The sequence below is a fragment of the Triticum aestivum genome, chromosome 2B, assembly GCF_018294505.1.
Source record: "Triticum aestivum cultivar Chinese Spring chromosome 2B, IWGSC CS RefSeq v2.1, whole genome shotgun sequence".
Classification (NCBI taxonomy): domain Eukaryota; kingdom Viridiplantae; phylum Streptophyta; class Magnoliopsida; order Poales; family Poaceae; genus Triticum; species Triticum aestivum.
Genome location: NC_057798.1, coordinates 410,969,732 through 410,984,267, shown reverse-complemented (window position 1 = coordinate 410,984,267; position 14,536 = coordinate 410,969,732).

The following is a 14,536-nucleotide window of genomic DNA, read 5'->3' as shown; positions in this document are numbered from 1 at the left end:
CCCGACTTTAACTCCGAAGACATCGAAGGTATGGACGACAATGCCAGAAACGACCAAGAACCAGCGCCTACAGGGCACTTGAAGGCCACCTCAACTCACGATGTATATATGGTGGATACACCTAAAGGAAGCGATAACGAGGAACAACGGGACGCTGCGAAGGATAATTCCATCGAAAAGCAGTCAAAACAGTGACATAAGCGCCGCTCAAAGTCCCGCCTCGACAAAGACAGCACCCATACAGACCCAGCCATAGAGCAGGGCGAACCGGTGGACGACGAACATGCCATCGAGTAACCATCCGAACAGGATAACTTGGATAAACAATCCGTCCCCGGCGAAGATAACAGTCCGGACGATCTCACGCTGGACACATCGTTGGAGCAGAAGAACCTCCACAAAAGGCTCGTCGCCACTGCACGTAGCCTGAAAAAGTAGAAGCGGAAGCTCAAAACAGCGGAAGACGCACTCAAAATGAGATGGAGCAAAGTACTCAACTCCGCAGACAAATACGGCGATAGTCGCCAAACAAAGAGCTACCCGAAGCGCAAACTACTGCCCGAATTTGACGAGGAGGCCGTAGAGCCCCCACAATCAAAGAATAAAGAGGCCGCCCGGTCGGATAGACGACCACATGGAAAACATAGAGCGGCAAGCGGCGCCGCACACAAGCCGGCACGCGATCCGCATAAGGATCCGCACCAAAAGGATGGCCGAGTCAGGTCTATCTATGGGCCAAGAAAGCAAGCTCTAGAAAGCAATGCAACACGTCGAGTATTCGAACACCACGGCACACCCAAATACAGGGGCGCCTCACACCCCCTATGTTTCACCGATGAGGTGCTGGATCATGAATTTCCAGTGGGATTCAAGCCCGTAAACATAGAAGCATACGACGGAACAACAGACCCTGGAGTCTGGATTGAGGATTATATCCTGCACATACACATGGCTAGAGGAGATGACCTCCACACCATAAAATACTTACCCCTCAAGCTCAAAGGGCCAGCTCGGCATTGGCTCAGAAGCCTCCCAGAAAATACCATTGGAAGTTGGGAAGAGCTCGAGGATGCGTTTCGGGCAAATTTTCAGGGGACTTATGTCCGCCCTCCGGATGCAGACGATTTAAGTCACATAACTCAACAGCCCGGAGAGTCAGCCCGCAAGTTCTGGAACAGGTTCCTCACCAAAAAGAACCAAATAGTCGACTGTCCGGATGCCGAAGCCTTAGCAGCTTTCAAACACAACGTCCGAGACGAATGGCTCGCCAGACACCTTGGCCAAGAAAAGCCGAGAACAATGGCCGCACTAACAAGCCTCATGACCCGCTTTTGCGCGGGAGAGGATAGCTGGCTGGCAAGATGCAGCACCAGCGACCCAAGTACATCCGAGGTCAGGGATGGAAATGGGAAACCACGGCAACAAGGACCAGTGCCGGACCAGGGGAAACAGTCCGAAGAGCACGACAGTCAACGCTGGATTCAAAACCTCTCGGCAGAACAATAAAAAACTGCCTCTTAAGGACAACAGCGACGAGCTATCCAACCTAAACAAAATCTTGGACAAGATATGCCAAATCCACAGTACTCCCGGGAAGCCTGCAAACCATACCCACAGAGATTGTTGGGTCTTCAAGCAGTCCGGCCGACTTAACGCCGAACACAAGGGGCTCGACACACCAAGTGAGGACGACGACGAACCCCACAAGTAGAGGACCGGAAAACAAAAGAATTTCCCACAAGAGGTCAAAACAGTAAACTCACTTCAAGTGACAAAAGGGAAAAACAGAGTGGCGCCGACTGAAATACGCGCCGCACGGTCCACCCCAGCGGAGTCCCGACACTGGATGTCAAAACCAATCACCTTCGACCATCAGGATTACTCCAGAAGTATCCGGAACGCAGGATGGACTGCTTTGATATTAGATCCTATAATCGACGGACTATAATTTACACAAGTCCTAATGGAAGGCGGCAGTGATCTAAACCTGCTATATCAGGACACAATCCGCAGAATGGGGATAGACCCAGCCAAAATTCGCCATAGCAACACTTCCTTTAAAGGAGTGATGCCAGGCCCATATGCCCATGACACGGGCTCTCTACCACTAGAAGTTGTGTTCGGCTCATTCGACAACTTTCGTCGCAAAAAGTTAGTGATGTAGGGTGGAACCCTATAGCGACGATCTTTCACGTTTGGAGTGGGATCCCTCGAAGAACACGATGAACACGGGGAAGAACGGGGAGAAATCACAAGGGGAAACACTCAAGAACAAGTCCACATCACACATCCACTAGACAATCAAACACACAAGATCACAAGGTACATGAACAACAAAGGGAAAGATACAAGGTAAGGTTCATCTCCAAGAGGAGGTCTTGATGATATCCTAGATGGATCTTCCCACAAGGGGGTCTTGATGATATCCCGTAGGATCTTCTCAAATGGAGGTCTTGAACTCCATGTAAGTGGTAGTCTCTCTCTCTCAAGAGTAGAGGTAGGAGCAAAGCTCACCTAAGAATGAGCTATCATATTTGCTAACCCTAAAAATGGGGAGGAGGAGGTCTATTTATAGTCTAGTGGGCGAAGGGGTAAGTGAGGGGGCGAATGGGTACATGGGCCTCGGCCCGAAACGTTGCACGCAGGCAAGGCCCGGATGATCCGGATGGGGGTTCGGATGATCCGGTCGTCGTCCAGATGATCCGGGAGGTGGCCCGGATGATCCGGCTTCAGGAGAAACCTTCGGGTATCCTCAGCGCGGTTATCCGGATGATCCGGAGGGGGACCCGGATGATCCAGCTGGGTCCGGATGATCCGGACGGCGGTCCGGATGTCCGGGCTAGCTTCAGCCGCTGCTCCGTCTTCTTCTCCTTTCTTTCGTCTTCTCTTCCATGCTTCCCTCGCGGATGGTGTAGACGTACACTTGCGCTCGCACTCCTCCTCGACATCCGTGAGGTTCCGACAATACCTATGCATGCACACGGGAGAAGTGTCAAGTAGTATACCATCCTCGAGAGTGTCAAGTGAGCACGTGTAAAGGAGATGATTCACCTTTGTGTATGTGAAGTAGATGTCGCACGTGTCACTTGCCAAATGGACTCTTGACATGGTGATGTCCGTAGGATGCTCCGCATCATCCCCTCCCCCTTGGGAAAGATCCGACCTCGGATCGAAAACCAAATCACCATGGGAAAGAGATGGCTTCGCCGTGAGGAAGTGGACGTTCACCAAGTACTCGTCATCTTCAAGCTCGCAATGGGCACTCTCCAATGTCGCACCGTCTTGGGATTCCTTCAAAATGATCAAGAACAACAAACACTTGGAAAAACAAATGTGGTTAGCGTTAGTGCAAAACCAAGCATTCAAGAGGTGACTCACCAAACAAGTGTTGTCATCAAGCATAGCGTATTGTTTGACAAAGGATTGTGACATGGCATGTAAGCACATAAATTGAGCACAAGGAAAGATATCATGGGGACAAGCATGTAAATGTGAGGTAGAGATGCAAATATGTGTGACAAGAGCATAAGCATCCACCTCAAGTTCATAGCAAACATGGGCAAAGCGCTCAATGAAAGGTCTATGGTAGGCATAGGAATCATTCACAACACCAAATAAGATAAGATGTCTAAACACATGGGTCAAGTGCAAGACAATCGAAACATAATGTGCATAAGGTGTAGTGAATATAGTGTGGCACTCAACACAATAGAAAGAGCAATTGTTCATCATGTGTGAGGCAATCAAGTCAAGCATGTGACATGCAAAGGGACATGACATATGTGAAGAAATGATATTGGTGCAACCAACCATATGATAGTAGCAAGTAGTCCAAGAATTGGATGCAACACACAAGGCATATATATCATGATGCATGGGAATGTGATAATGGCAAGTCAAAGCAAGATCTCTAGCAAGTGCGCAATCAAGTGGTCCAAGATGACCAATAAGTCTCACGGTGCAAGCAACACAAGTAGTATTATCCGCAATATCCATGCTCAAGAAAGATGTCACCTTGAAGGCATGTCCTTGTGCATTCTTCACAATGTCCTTGAAGTGGTAGGAAGTATGGTGTAGAAGCGTGTCGTGATCGAGTGTATGAGGCTCGCTCTCAAGAGCTCGAATGGTCAACTCACGTGAAGTGGAAGTCGACACGAAGTCCAAGTATCCTACACATGCACAAAACAAAAGAAAGAACGTATGCACATGGTAGATAAACACATCATCCATCATGATGGTTCTCATCTTTTGCACATAACCATTAGAAGCACAAGTGCATGAATAATATGATGCAACAATGGCAATATTCATGGCACTAGGTATATGGTGCAAAGAAGTAAGACAAGCATGCTTCACAAGAATTATGTCAAAATCTCCAAATATATGCAAGAATGCTATGGGGGCAATCTCATGAGCAAGAAGAGAATCATTGTTGCACTCAATACATGGCAAATCTAGCATGAGAGAGGCAACACATGGAGATATATGACACGAAGCAATATGAATCATGTGCAAAGCATATAGATGGTTGTCATCAACCGCATGAGATGAGCACTTATAACACAAGAGACAATGATCAAGATATATCATGTGAGAGGCATGAGCATATATGTCATCAACCCAAGAAAGCAAGTAGTGGAACATGGGTGATGCAATATAGCGAGCATTCATAGCTATCAAATCAAGCAATCTAGTAGTGCGAAGATGCAACATACTAGGAGGAATCATGGAAAACATGTCATTGGTGCAAATAGTGGGCATGAATAATTCACAAGTCATAGCACAAGCATGAAAGCAAGATATGAGTACAATATCATGAATGTATTGGCGAGAGGCCATATGTGAATAGCAATGGGTCATCATGACTCTCCCAACACAACAAGCATCAATAGAATGGGGCACATGATAAACATGGCAAAAGCAACAAGGATCTCCACCAAGCATGCAAATACACATAGGAATATCATAATGGAGAATCATGGGTAGATGCAAACAAGGGTCACAATTGCATGGCAAAGGCATAGAAGCAAGCATAGCATGCAAAGTGAACACGGTAAAATGAGCATAATGTGAGAAGTGGTAAATGGCCCATAGCCGTGTGAGAGCCAAGTAGAGGAGTTGCGCGTAGTCCTTGCGCGAAGGGAACGGTGGTAAGGATAGTCCACGGGATCCCAAATCGTCATTGCTCTCAAGAGCTCGTTTTGTCAACTCGTGGGATTGCGAAGTTGACAAGTATTCATGGGTACCTACACAAAAGAGACACAAACGAAAGAAATTGTGTGTGTGGTAAATGTACACATCATCCATCATGATGTGTATGTGCACGTGTGAGTTAGCACAAGATAAGCATCGCTCAAAGAAATTTGATGCATGGTATAAGAACATGTCATCCATCATGAAAGAATAGTTATTATGTATGACACGATGGGGACACAAATTGAGCAAACAAGTATATGGCACATCAAAAGCATGTTTATTCATGGGGAGCATATGGTGCACACAAGTATTGGGATCATGTAATGGATGGGATGGGTCAAAATCTCCTAAAATGTATGAGGAAACTATGGGGGTCTCCTCATGAGCAATATCGGAAACATCATATGGAGAAAAGGGACAACATCCAAAACAATGCATATCCGAAGCTAGGTGGTCATGGCATGGCATATGAGATAAATGATGTAAAGGGAGCATATCAATATGATCACAAGAGAAACAAATGCCAATAACCATGGGCTTGTCATCTATGCCATATGTGCAAATTGGGTTTATTTTAATGGCATATGCATAGTCACTATGAAGAGATTGCAAATAAGACATATGGTTGATCTCATGCATAGCATATGACAAGTCAAGCGGATTATCAAACATGATGTGACCTAAAGAATTGTCACAAGAAATCCTATGTAACATGGCATCACAACTAATAGACTCCACAATAGAATCATCATACTCATCATAAATGGGCAAATCATCGCATGGGGAAATCATACTAGCATGAAGCATGGCAATAGGTGGATCAACATCATGCAAGCAATCAATGTCAAGAATGTCCACTAGTGGGACTAGAGCATCACCGTCACCTTTGTTACCTTTGTCATTCCACTCAAGTGGTGTAGGTGAGGTGGGAAAGACCAAATGGTGGTCATCATCATCATATTGATGGAACCATGTGGGCGGTGCATCATAATCCACCATGGCCATCGTCTTGTCCAAAGGGAGGACGAAGTCGTTGAGGATCGGCGCGTCATCATAAATGGGACCTAGCACCAAACGAGAAGACACAATAGAGGTAGAGGTCAAGTTGTTAGAAATGCAAATGGCCTCACGAGACCTATCAACTATCTCACTCTCTCTATGTGGTGGTTCACTCACTCCCTCAAAATAGGTGCACTCAAACTCACGTATGGTGGAGTCACTCATCTCACTCAAGTGGTGGGGGTTGTGGCTCTCCTCACATGGGAATTGTGGTAACTCATCATATATGGGGCTAGTGGTGAAGTCACTCTCACTCTCAATATGGTGGCACAAGTCACTCAAGTCATCATACGTCGCCGTGGTCGAAGGGAAGATCCCATGCTCAACCATCTCATCATCGTCGCCGTGGATGAAGGCCGAAGATGGCACATCATCACTCTCCTCCATGACCGAAGGGAAAATCCCATGCTCGATCATCTCGTCACCGTCGCCGTAGATGAAGGCCGAAGATGGCACATCATCACTCTCGCCTCCAAAGATGGAAGCATCATCCTTGCTCGCCACCTTGTCGCTCGCCTCCAAAGCTTGGTCCTTGAGGGTCTCCGTAGTCGTACTCGTCGCCGCACCGTCTTGAAAAAGAGTCGAAGTAGACTCGGCACCATCAATGCCACAAAGAGGGATGGCGGTGAAGTCAAACTTGGGAGCATCGTCTTGGAGCTCGTCGGGCTTGGACATCTTGGTGGTACTAGCCTCATGCTTGTCGTAGAGCTTGGTCGCCGCGAAGTTTGCTTGGGGGAGAGAAGCCTTGGCCTTCATGAGTTCTTGTTCCGCCTTGAGAGCACCAATGTAGTAGTCGTCGATGGACTTGTAGTTCTCGAGGAAGATGGTCTTTGAGATGTCGTTGTGTAATCCCATCATGAAGTGGAACTTCATCGAAATGGGGTCGTCCACGCCGGCTCGTCGCAAGGCAATCATCATCTCCTTGAAGTACTTGTCGATGGACTTGGATCCTTGGATGGTGTTCTCCAATTGGCGTCGAAGTTGTTCCGTGTAGGTTGGAGGCACAAACTCTTGCCGCAAAGCTCTCTTCGTCTTGGGCCAACTCATGTCGTAGTACTCCGAAGGTGTGTGAAGCCACCAAGACAAGGCGTAGTCATGGAAGTTTCTTGTGGCGCACTTCACTTGATCTTCAGGAGGAACTTGATGTAGCTTGAGGTAGTCGTCCATCAAACGCTCCCACTCGAGATACTCCTCGGGTTCTTGAGTCCCATAGAAAGGAATCTCATTGTCGGTGTCGAGGTCGTAGTAGCTCGTGGAAGTCGCGGACTTGAGCTTGGGGAGCTTCTCTTGAGTGTAGTCTTGGGGTTTTTGTTGGCGAAGATGCCATATGTCCGTAGGCGAAGATGCCTTGAAGTCGCTTGGCCAAGATGCCAAGGGAGATGGTGAAGTCGTTGAGCGGTTGTTGGTGTTGAGCTCTTGACCTTCACATTCTTGGTGGTGATGGTGTCGATGCCGATGTGATCTTGCCGGAGATGGTAGCTCGGAAGCATGTGCTCTTGAGCGTCTTCTCGAAGATGAGGAAGATCGCTTGTAGGACTTGATGAGGGCTTTGATCTCCTCCATTTGAGCTTGCATCTTGGCGTCGGAGTTGTTGTTCGTGGCATCGAACTCGCCGTTGTTGTTGTAGACCGAAGGTGAAATGCCTTGCCTATCCATCACAAGACTCGAGTAGAGGTGAGTAGGAAATGAGATAAACAATACCAAGTTACCTTTTCCCAAAGTTGAGGATGTATCTCGTTTCACTCAATGTGAGATGAAAGAATAGTGGAATTGGTACCGGACTTGTTCACTCACACCTATCAAGTAAAGCTTATGGTAGAGCTCGGTGAGGATAGTGGCACAAAAATTTGATGCAAAATGTTAGCAAGAGTCAATAATGTTGAAAGAGATTCACAAATTCGCAAGCGAAACAAGTAGACCAATAGCAATATGTGGCTCACGGAAACACACACACGGATAGATAAATGGGGTCGTGCAACCAAGGAATGAGCACAAAATGTGGAATCCACGGAAAACGCTCGTGTTGCACAACTCAAGAGAGACGCTAGCACGATTGCTCAATAGGCGGATACGACACTTGTGCACAACCTATAAGATGCAAAATGGATAAACTTTCTATCCCAAGTATGCTATATATGTATGGTTCCCGGTGTTTCTCACACAATGATCCAAGATGATCAAATATGATACCGTATGATATATTGTGATGCTATGGCTATTGCTTACAAGCTCTTTGGTCTCTTTCTTTTGCTTAAAAGCTTTATTCTCTTTTTTTTCTATGGCCACTTTTGCACAATGCACAAACCAAGATAGCAATTGTGTATATGCGAGAACAAACTTGAGGCTCAATGGATGGTATGATACCAAGATGATATGGTATGTATGCAATGGATGGTGTAGACCGCTAATGTGCACAAGTCACGTTGCCGGCAATACTCAAATGGCTAGTCTCGATAGGCAAGTAACGCAAAATGGGCTAGGGGTTAACAATGCAATTGCAAGGGAATATACAAAGGTGTCGTCGAGGTTACCGTCCTTTGCGATGATGAGTGTCGGTGTTCTTGGTGTAGATACCAAGATGATGGAGACTCGTCCCTAAGTAGCCAAAACACCTTAGGAAACGGAAAAACCGCAAACTCAAAATCTCAAATGACAAATGTCAAATGGTGGTAGCGGAAAGCGGTGGTGGTGTTGCACTAGGCAATGCGGAAGTGGAATGATGGGCTATACACGAGTCGGAGTTGAATTTGCCGTCCCTAAGTAGCCGAAACACCTTAGGAGACACAAGCCACAACTCAAACAACCACATATGCAATGGGGAACAAAATGGGTTAGGTTGCGGAAGTTGGTGGTGGTAATGCAGATGGTATGGTGGAGGGCCTAGGCAAAGTTGCCAAATTTCAGAAAATATGATGGAGTCAAATGATGTTGGTGGTATTTTTGTGGGATGGGGGATGTCAATAGCTTCAAAACGAGCTAAAGAATGTCAAAATCGGACTCCGGATGAATTAATTATGACCAAAACAAAATTTCAGCCGAGTCAGTGTCAGGGTTAACCGGACATCCGGGAGGAGGTCCGGATGATCCGGGCTAGGTCCGGATGATCCGGGTGTACATCCGGATGATCCGGGTTCGTCAGCTCCGGTTCTGTTTTCTGGGTGCATGGGGTATCCGGACGTCCGGGAGAGGGTCCAGCTGATCCGGGAGATGTCCGGATGATCCGGGAGAAGGTCCGGATGATCCGGGCAGGTCAAACTGCTCGGGATTTCCTCTCGGGGACGAATTTTTGGGCGGAAATGGATGATTTTCGGGGCAAAATTTGAGGGATTTCGTGGATGGAAGGTGGGGAAACTTGGGGAAATGCTAGATCCACTTGAAACCAAGCAAATCCACAGATCAAAATCAACAAAACATCATCAAACCAACAAATCACAAAAAATTTTGGGGCTATTTTTGGTGGGGATTTTCGGATTTAGGACGAAAACAACAAAATCAAGCTAGAAAAAACGGGGTAGGGGCTCCAAAAACGTGATCAACGTGGCTCATGATACCATGATGATGTAGGGTGGAACCCTATAGCGACGATCTTTCACGTTTGGAGTGGGATCCCTCGAAGAACACGATGAACACGGGGAAGAACGGGGAGAAATCACAAGGGGGAACACTCAAGAACAAGTCCAAATCACACATCCACTAGACAATCAAACACACAAGATCACAAGGTACATGAACAACAAAGGGAAAGATACAAGGTAAGGTTCATCTCCAAGAGGAGGTCTTGATGATATCCTAGATGGATCTTCCCACAAGGGGGTCTTGATGATATCCCGCAGGATCTTCTCACATGGAGGTCTTGAACTCCATGGGAGTGGTAGTCTCTCTCTCTCTCAAGAGTAGAGGTAGGAGCAAAGCTCACCTAAGAATGAGCTATCATATTTGCTAACCCTAAAATTGGGGAGGAGGAGGTCTATTTATAGTCTAGTGGGCGAAGGGGTAAGTGAGGGGGCGGATGGGTACATGGGCCTCGGCCTGAAACGTTGCACGCAGGCAAGGCCCGGATGATCCGGATGGGGGTCCGGATGATCCGGCCGTCGTCCAGATGATCCGGGAGGTGGCCCGGATGATCCGGCTTCAGGAGAAACCTTCGGGTATCCTCAGCGCGGTTATCCGGATGATCCGAAGGGGGACCCGGATGATCCGGCTGGGTCCGGATGATCCGGACGGCGGTCCGGATGTCCAGGCTAGCTTCAGCCGCTGCTCCATCTTCTTCTCCTTTCTTTCGTCTTCTCTTCCATGCTTCCCTCGCGGATGGTGTAGACATACACTTGTGCTTGCACTCCTCCTCGACATCCGTGAGGTTCCGACAATACCTATGCATGCACACGGGAGAAGTGTCAAGTAGTATACCATCCTCGAGAGTGTCAAGTGAGCACGTGTAAAGGAGATGATTCACCTTTGTGTATGTGAAGTAGATGTCGCACGTGTCACTTGCCAAATGGACTCTTGACATGGTGATGTCCGTAGGATGCTCCGCATCAGTTAGTCTTCCACATCGCCCCATTTAAAAGTAGCTATCAAGCACTATTGGGACGTGAAGCTTTCGCCCGCTTTAACGCAATACCGCATTACGCATCTCTTACACTTAAAATGCCCGGTCCACGCGACATCATCACATTAAAGGGAAACTTCGAGTGTTCCTTGAATACGGAAGAACGTGAGACTGCCTTGACAGCCACACACTAATCCAGCTTTGCTAATCAAAGCACCTAAACAGGTCATTCAGACCCCGGACACGGTTAGGCGAGTCCGGCATAAATAAACAAGGGGCTTACTAGCCGCGTACCCCCTTACAAGGTGCTCCACGCATGTACAACAAGAGACAATAAAGCTTAATTTTATTCATTTTTGAATCATACTCTGTTTATTTTAAAATACATTTTTCGCACGATCTTTTTTTTCCAACTAAGTTCTTCTCTTTTACAAATGAACACCGTGCTACACCCGTCCAGGATACGGCACAACGTAGACACAGGCGCAGACGTGCAGTAGGGACCCGTTGCAAGGATTCTTTTCAGATTAAGACCCTGCGTAAACCTTTTTTACTGTCTCTTGTTGATACACATCCCCCGGTTTCTTGCTATAACCGAGGAGGAGGCTGGCGTTTTGGCATCGGCCGCGTCAGAAATTTTTGCGCGTACCTGGACACTAGGGGCTTAGGGCATTGTTCTGCCTGTTTTCATAAAGACTGAATACCTTAGGGAGTGTTCGGCGTCTCGAGTTAGGTCTTATATGCATCAGCTCCGAATCATGTCTTTGGTCAAATGTTGGGTTTGCCCGGCTCCTGTGTTTTGCTGCCTTACATTCCGCTCTATCGGCTAATGCGACACCAGGAGAACTACTACGATTGTGCCCCGGTTCGGCCTGGTGAGCACCTCAGTAGAGAAAGCCGAAAACTGACTGTCATGATATAGCGTGAGACTGGTCAACCACTCGATGACCCACCGGAATGTTTAGACTTCCTCCGCATTAACGAAGGACCGTTTCCCGGTCAGGCACATACGCGCCCCGAATTTGGAGAGCGCGGTGCCCCTAGGGGCTATATAGTAGCCCCACCATCGAACTCCTATGGCTAAGTGAAAGTGATAAAGCATTATAGTCCGGTTGCCTAGTTTGCTATGCTATTACCTCCTTCACAGGACCAAGACGTTGGATTAAGTGTGAAAATGCGCTTTTTTTGCAAACACCCCCGCTATGTGCGTGGGGGCTGAAGCCAAAGACTGCCATCTTTCAGGTTATATACACATATACATTAACGGACGCACAGGAGGTATTTCAATACTTGAACGCACAAGTATAAAAAGCCCTTATATTATATTGAAACATCGTTTCACAAATCATACATGTCATTAGAACATAATATCCTTCGAGCACTGCATCTCTATTAAACGAGCGCCCTGCAGGACTTCCTCAAAATAGTGCTCGGCAGGTACTCGGCTTCTGTCCGAATCCTGGGATGCAATGTCGGTGGCCTTCATCTCTGCCCAGTATGTTCTGACACGGGCAAGAGCCATCCGCGCACCCTCTATGCATGCCGACCGCTTCATTGCATCGATATGCGGCACCGCACCAAGGAACTGTTGCACCAAGCCAAAATAACTCTTCGGCTTGGGCCTTTTCAGCCACAAATGAGTCACGACATCCTTCATGGCAAGTCCGGGCAACCTATTTAGCTCAGCCCATTCGGCCAAACGATCGGTCAATGAAAGCAGACGCTCTGGACTATGGAACTGCGACCAAAAAAGCTCTTCCATTCCGTGATCCTTTTGGCCTCGGAAGTGTGCGACCGCGTCTGCGGCACTCGCCGCCAAATCCAGATAAGCATCCTCCACAACCCACAGCTGGCCCAACTGAGCATACTTCGGATCCGTGAACTTCCTCCGCAGCAGAAAGGACTTTCCAGCCGCGATATCCCCGGCTTGATGTAGCTCCTCCTTTATCACTCTCATCGCGGAGCGGGCATCCTTGGCTTTGGCGGTGGCCTTCTTCAGGTCCTCTTGCTCCTCTCGGCGTTCTTTTTCAAGAAACTCGCAGCGGTCGGTAGCATTCTTCAACTTCCCGGCCATCTCGGCCATTTCCTCCCTGCTTCGGCAGTGTGCAGCCTGTTCGGCTTTTTGCTCCTCGGCCACCCTCAAGGCAGCCGCATCACTTTTTTTGGCTTGCTCCTTGACTCGGGCTAGCTCCGCCCGAAGGTTCTCCATAGCAGCGGCACCATCTGCATAAAGCATACATGTTTTAAGGCATGGGCGTCAAGCTCCCTTACAAGGTGTCCGCGGAAAAGTTGCATACCTTGTGACTCGTCAAGCCGCTTATTGACAAGCGCGATGTCCGCATCCGCCACGTCAAGTTGCCGCTTCAGTTCGGCAAATTGATCAGTCCGGCTAGCCACCGGACGCTCCGCCACATATATAGGACAGGCGACATCTTACAACTGACATTATGATCCTCGGCGCGCTGTCACTTTCGACAACGTACCGAGTCTCAGGGGCTACTATCTATACAGGGCGCATTCTATATGCAAAACTGTCAGAAGGTATATCATGTTCGCGTACCTCAAACCCCGTCAGTAAACTTCTGACGGCATCATGCAATCCGCTCTCAGCGGATGAAATCCTTTCAATCACCGTACCCATTAATGCACGGTGATCTTCTGAGATAGACACTCGCCCGAGCAGATCCTTCAGCTCCTCCGACCGTACACCAGTTGGTGCCGGACCTCCCGGCCCCGCCGAACTTAGGGAAACCCTCCACGACGACACCTCAGGGTCATCCGCCCCACAGGACGGTATGGCAGATGGAGGTGTTTCCCTCTCCATCATCTCTGGACGAAGATCCCCCAAAGATGAGCTCTGCTGAGAAGGGCTGAGATCCGAACTATAAGGTAAAACTTCAGTTATCTTTTGAAATAAAAACAGGGATGTCCCTTATTACAAAACTCCCCTTTCTACTTACGGCTCGCTAGAGGGCTGATTCCCTTGGGGAAATAGTGCGGCCAGGGCTTCTCCTGGCGCAGGACCCTCTGGTGAAGATTTCTTCCCCCGCTTTGAGGCCTTGGCCTCTGGATCTTCAGAAGCGGTCCTCTTCTCCCCCTGGAGGGAGGGATTCTCGATCCCCCCTTCCTTGAAAGCCTCCTTCGCGGAGGCAGTAGCTTCCCTGTTCCCCCCTTTGCCCTCTTCCAAAGGCGCAGCCTCCAGCATCTTGGTTAACACAGGATCCGGCATGGTCTCAGAGAGGGGGGCCGGACACCTTATTAGTTTTGCTTTCGCTATCCACTCCTGTTCAAGGGACATCTCTTTGAAGGGCAAGTTTATGATAAATGTACGGATAGTGTGTCCGGGCACAGGACTACTTACTTGAGTATCCGGGCGATGCAGCTCAGACTTGCGTCCTCGGTCAAGTCCGGACACATCTCTTGTGATCCAAAGAACAGTCTATACATCTCCATGGGCGTCGCGCCCATGAAGTGTTGGAGAGCTCATGGTCCCTCCGGATTAAATTCCCACAGGCGAAGGGGGTGACGTTTGCAGGGCAGAAGGCGCCAAATCAGCATGACCTGCGCCACTATGACCAGATTGATCTCTCTCTCTTGGAGGTCTCGAATACGGCCCTGCAACAGAGGAACGTCCTTGGACGGCCCCCAGTCGAGCCCTTTGTTGACCCATGACGCCAGCCGCTGTGGAGGACCCGGGCAGAAGGCAGGTGGCACCACCCATTTGGTGCCCCT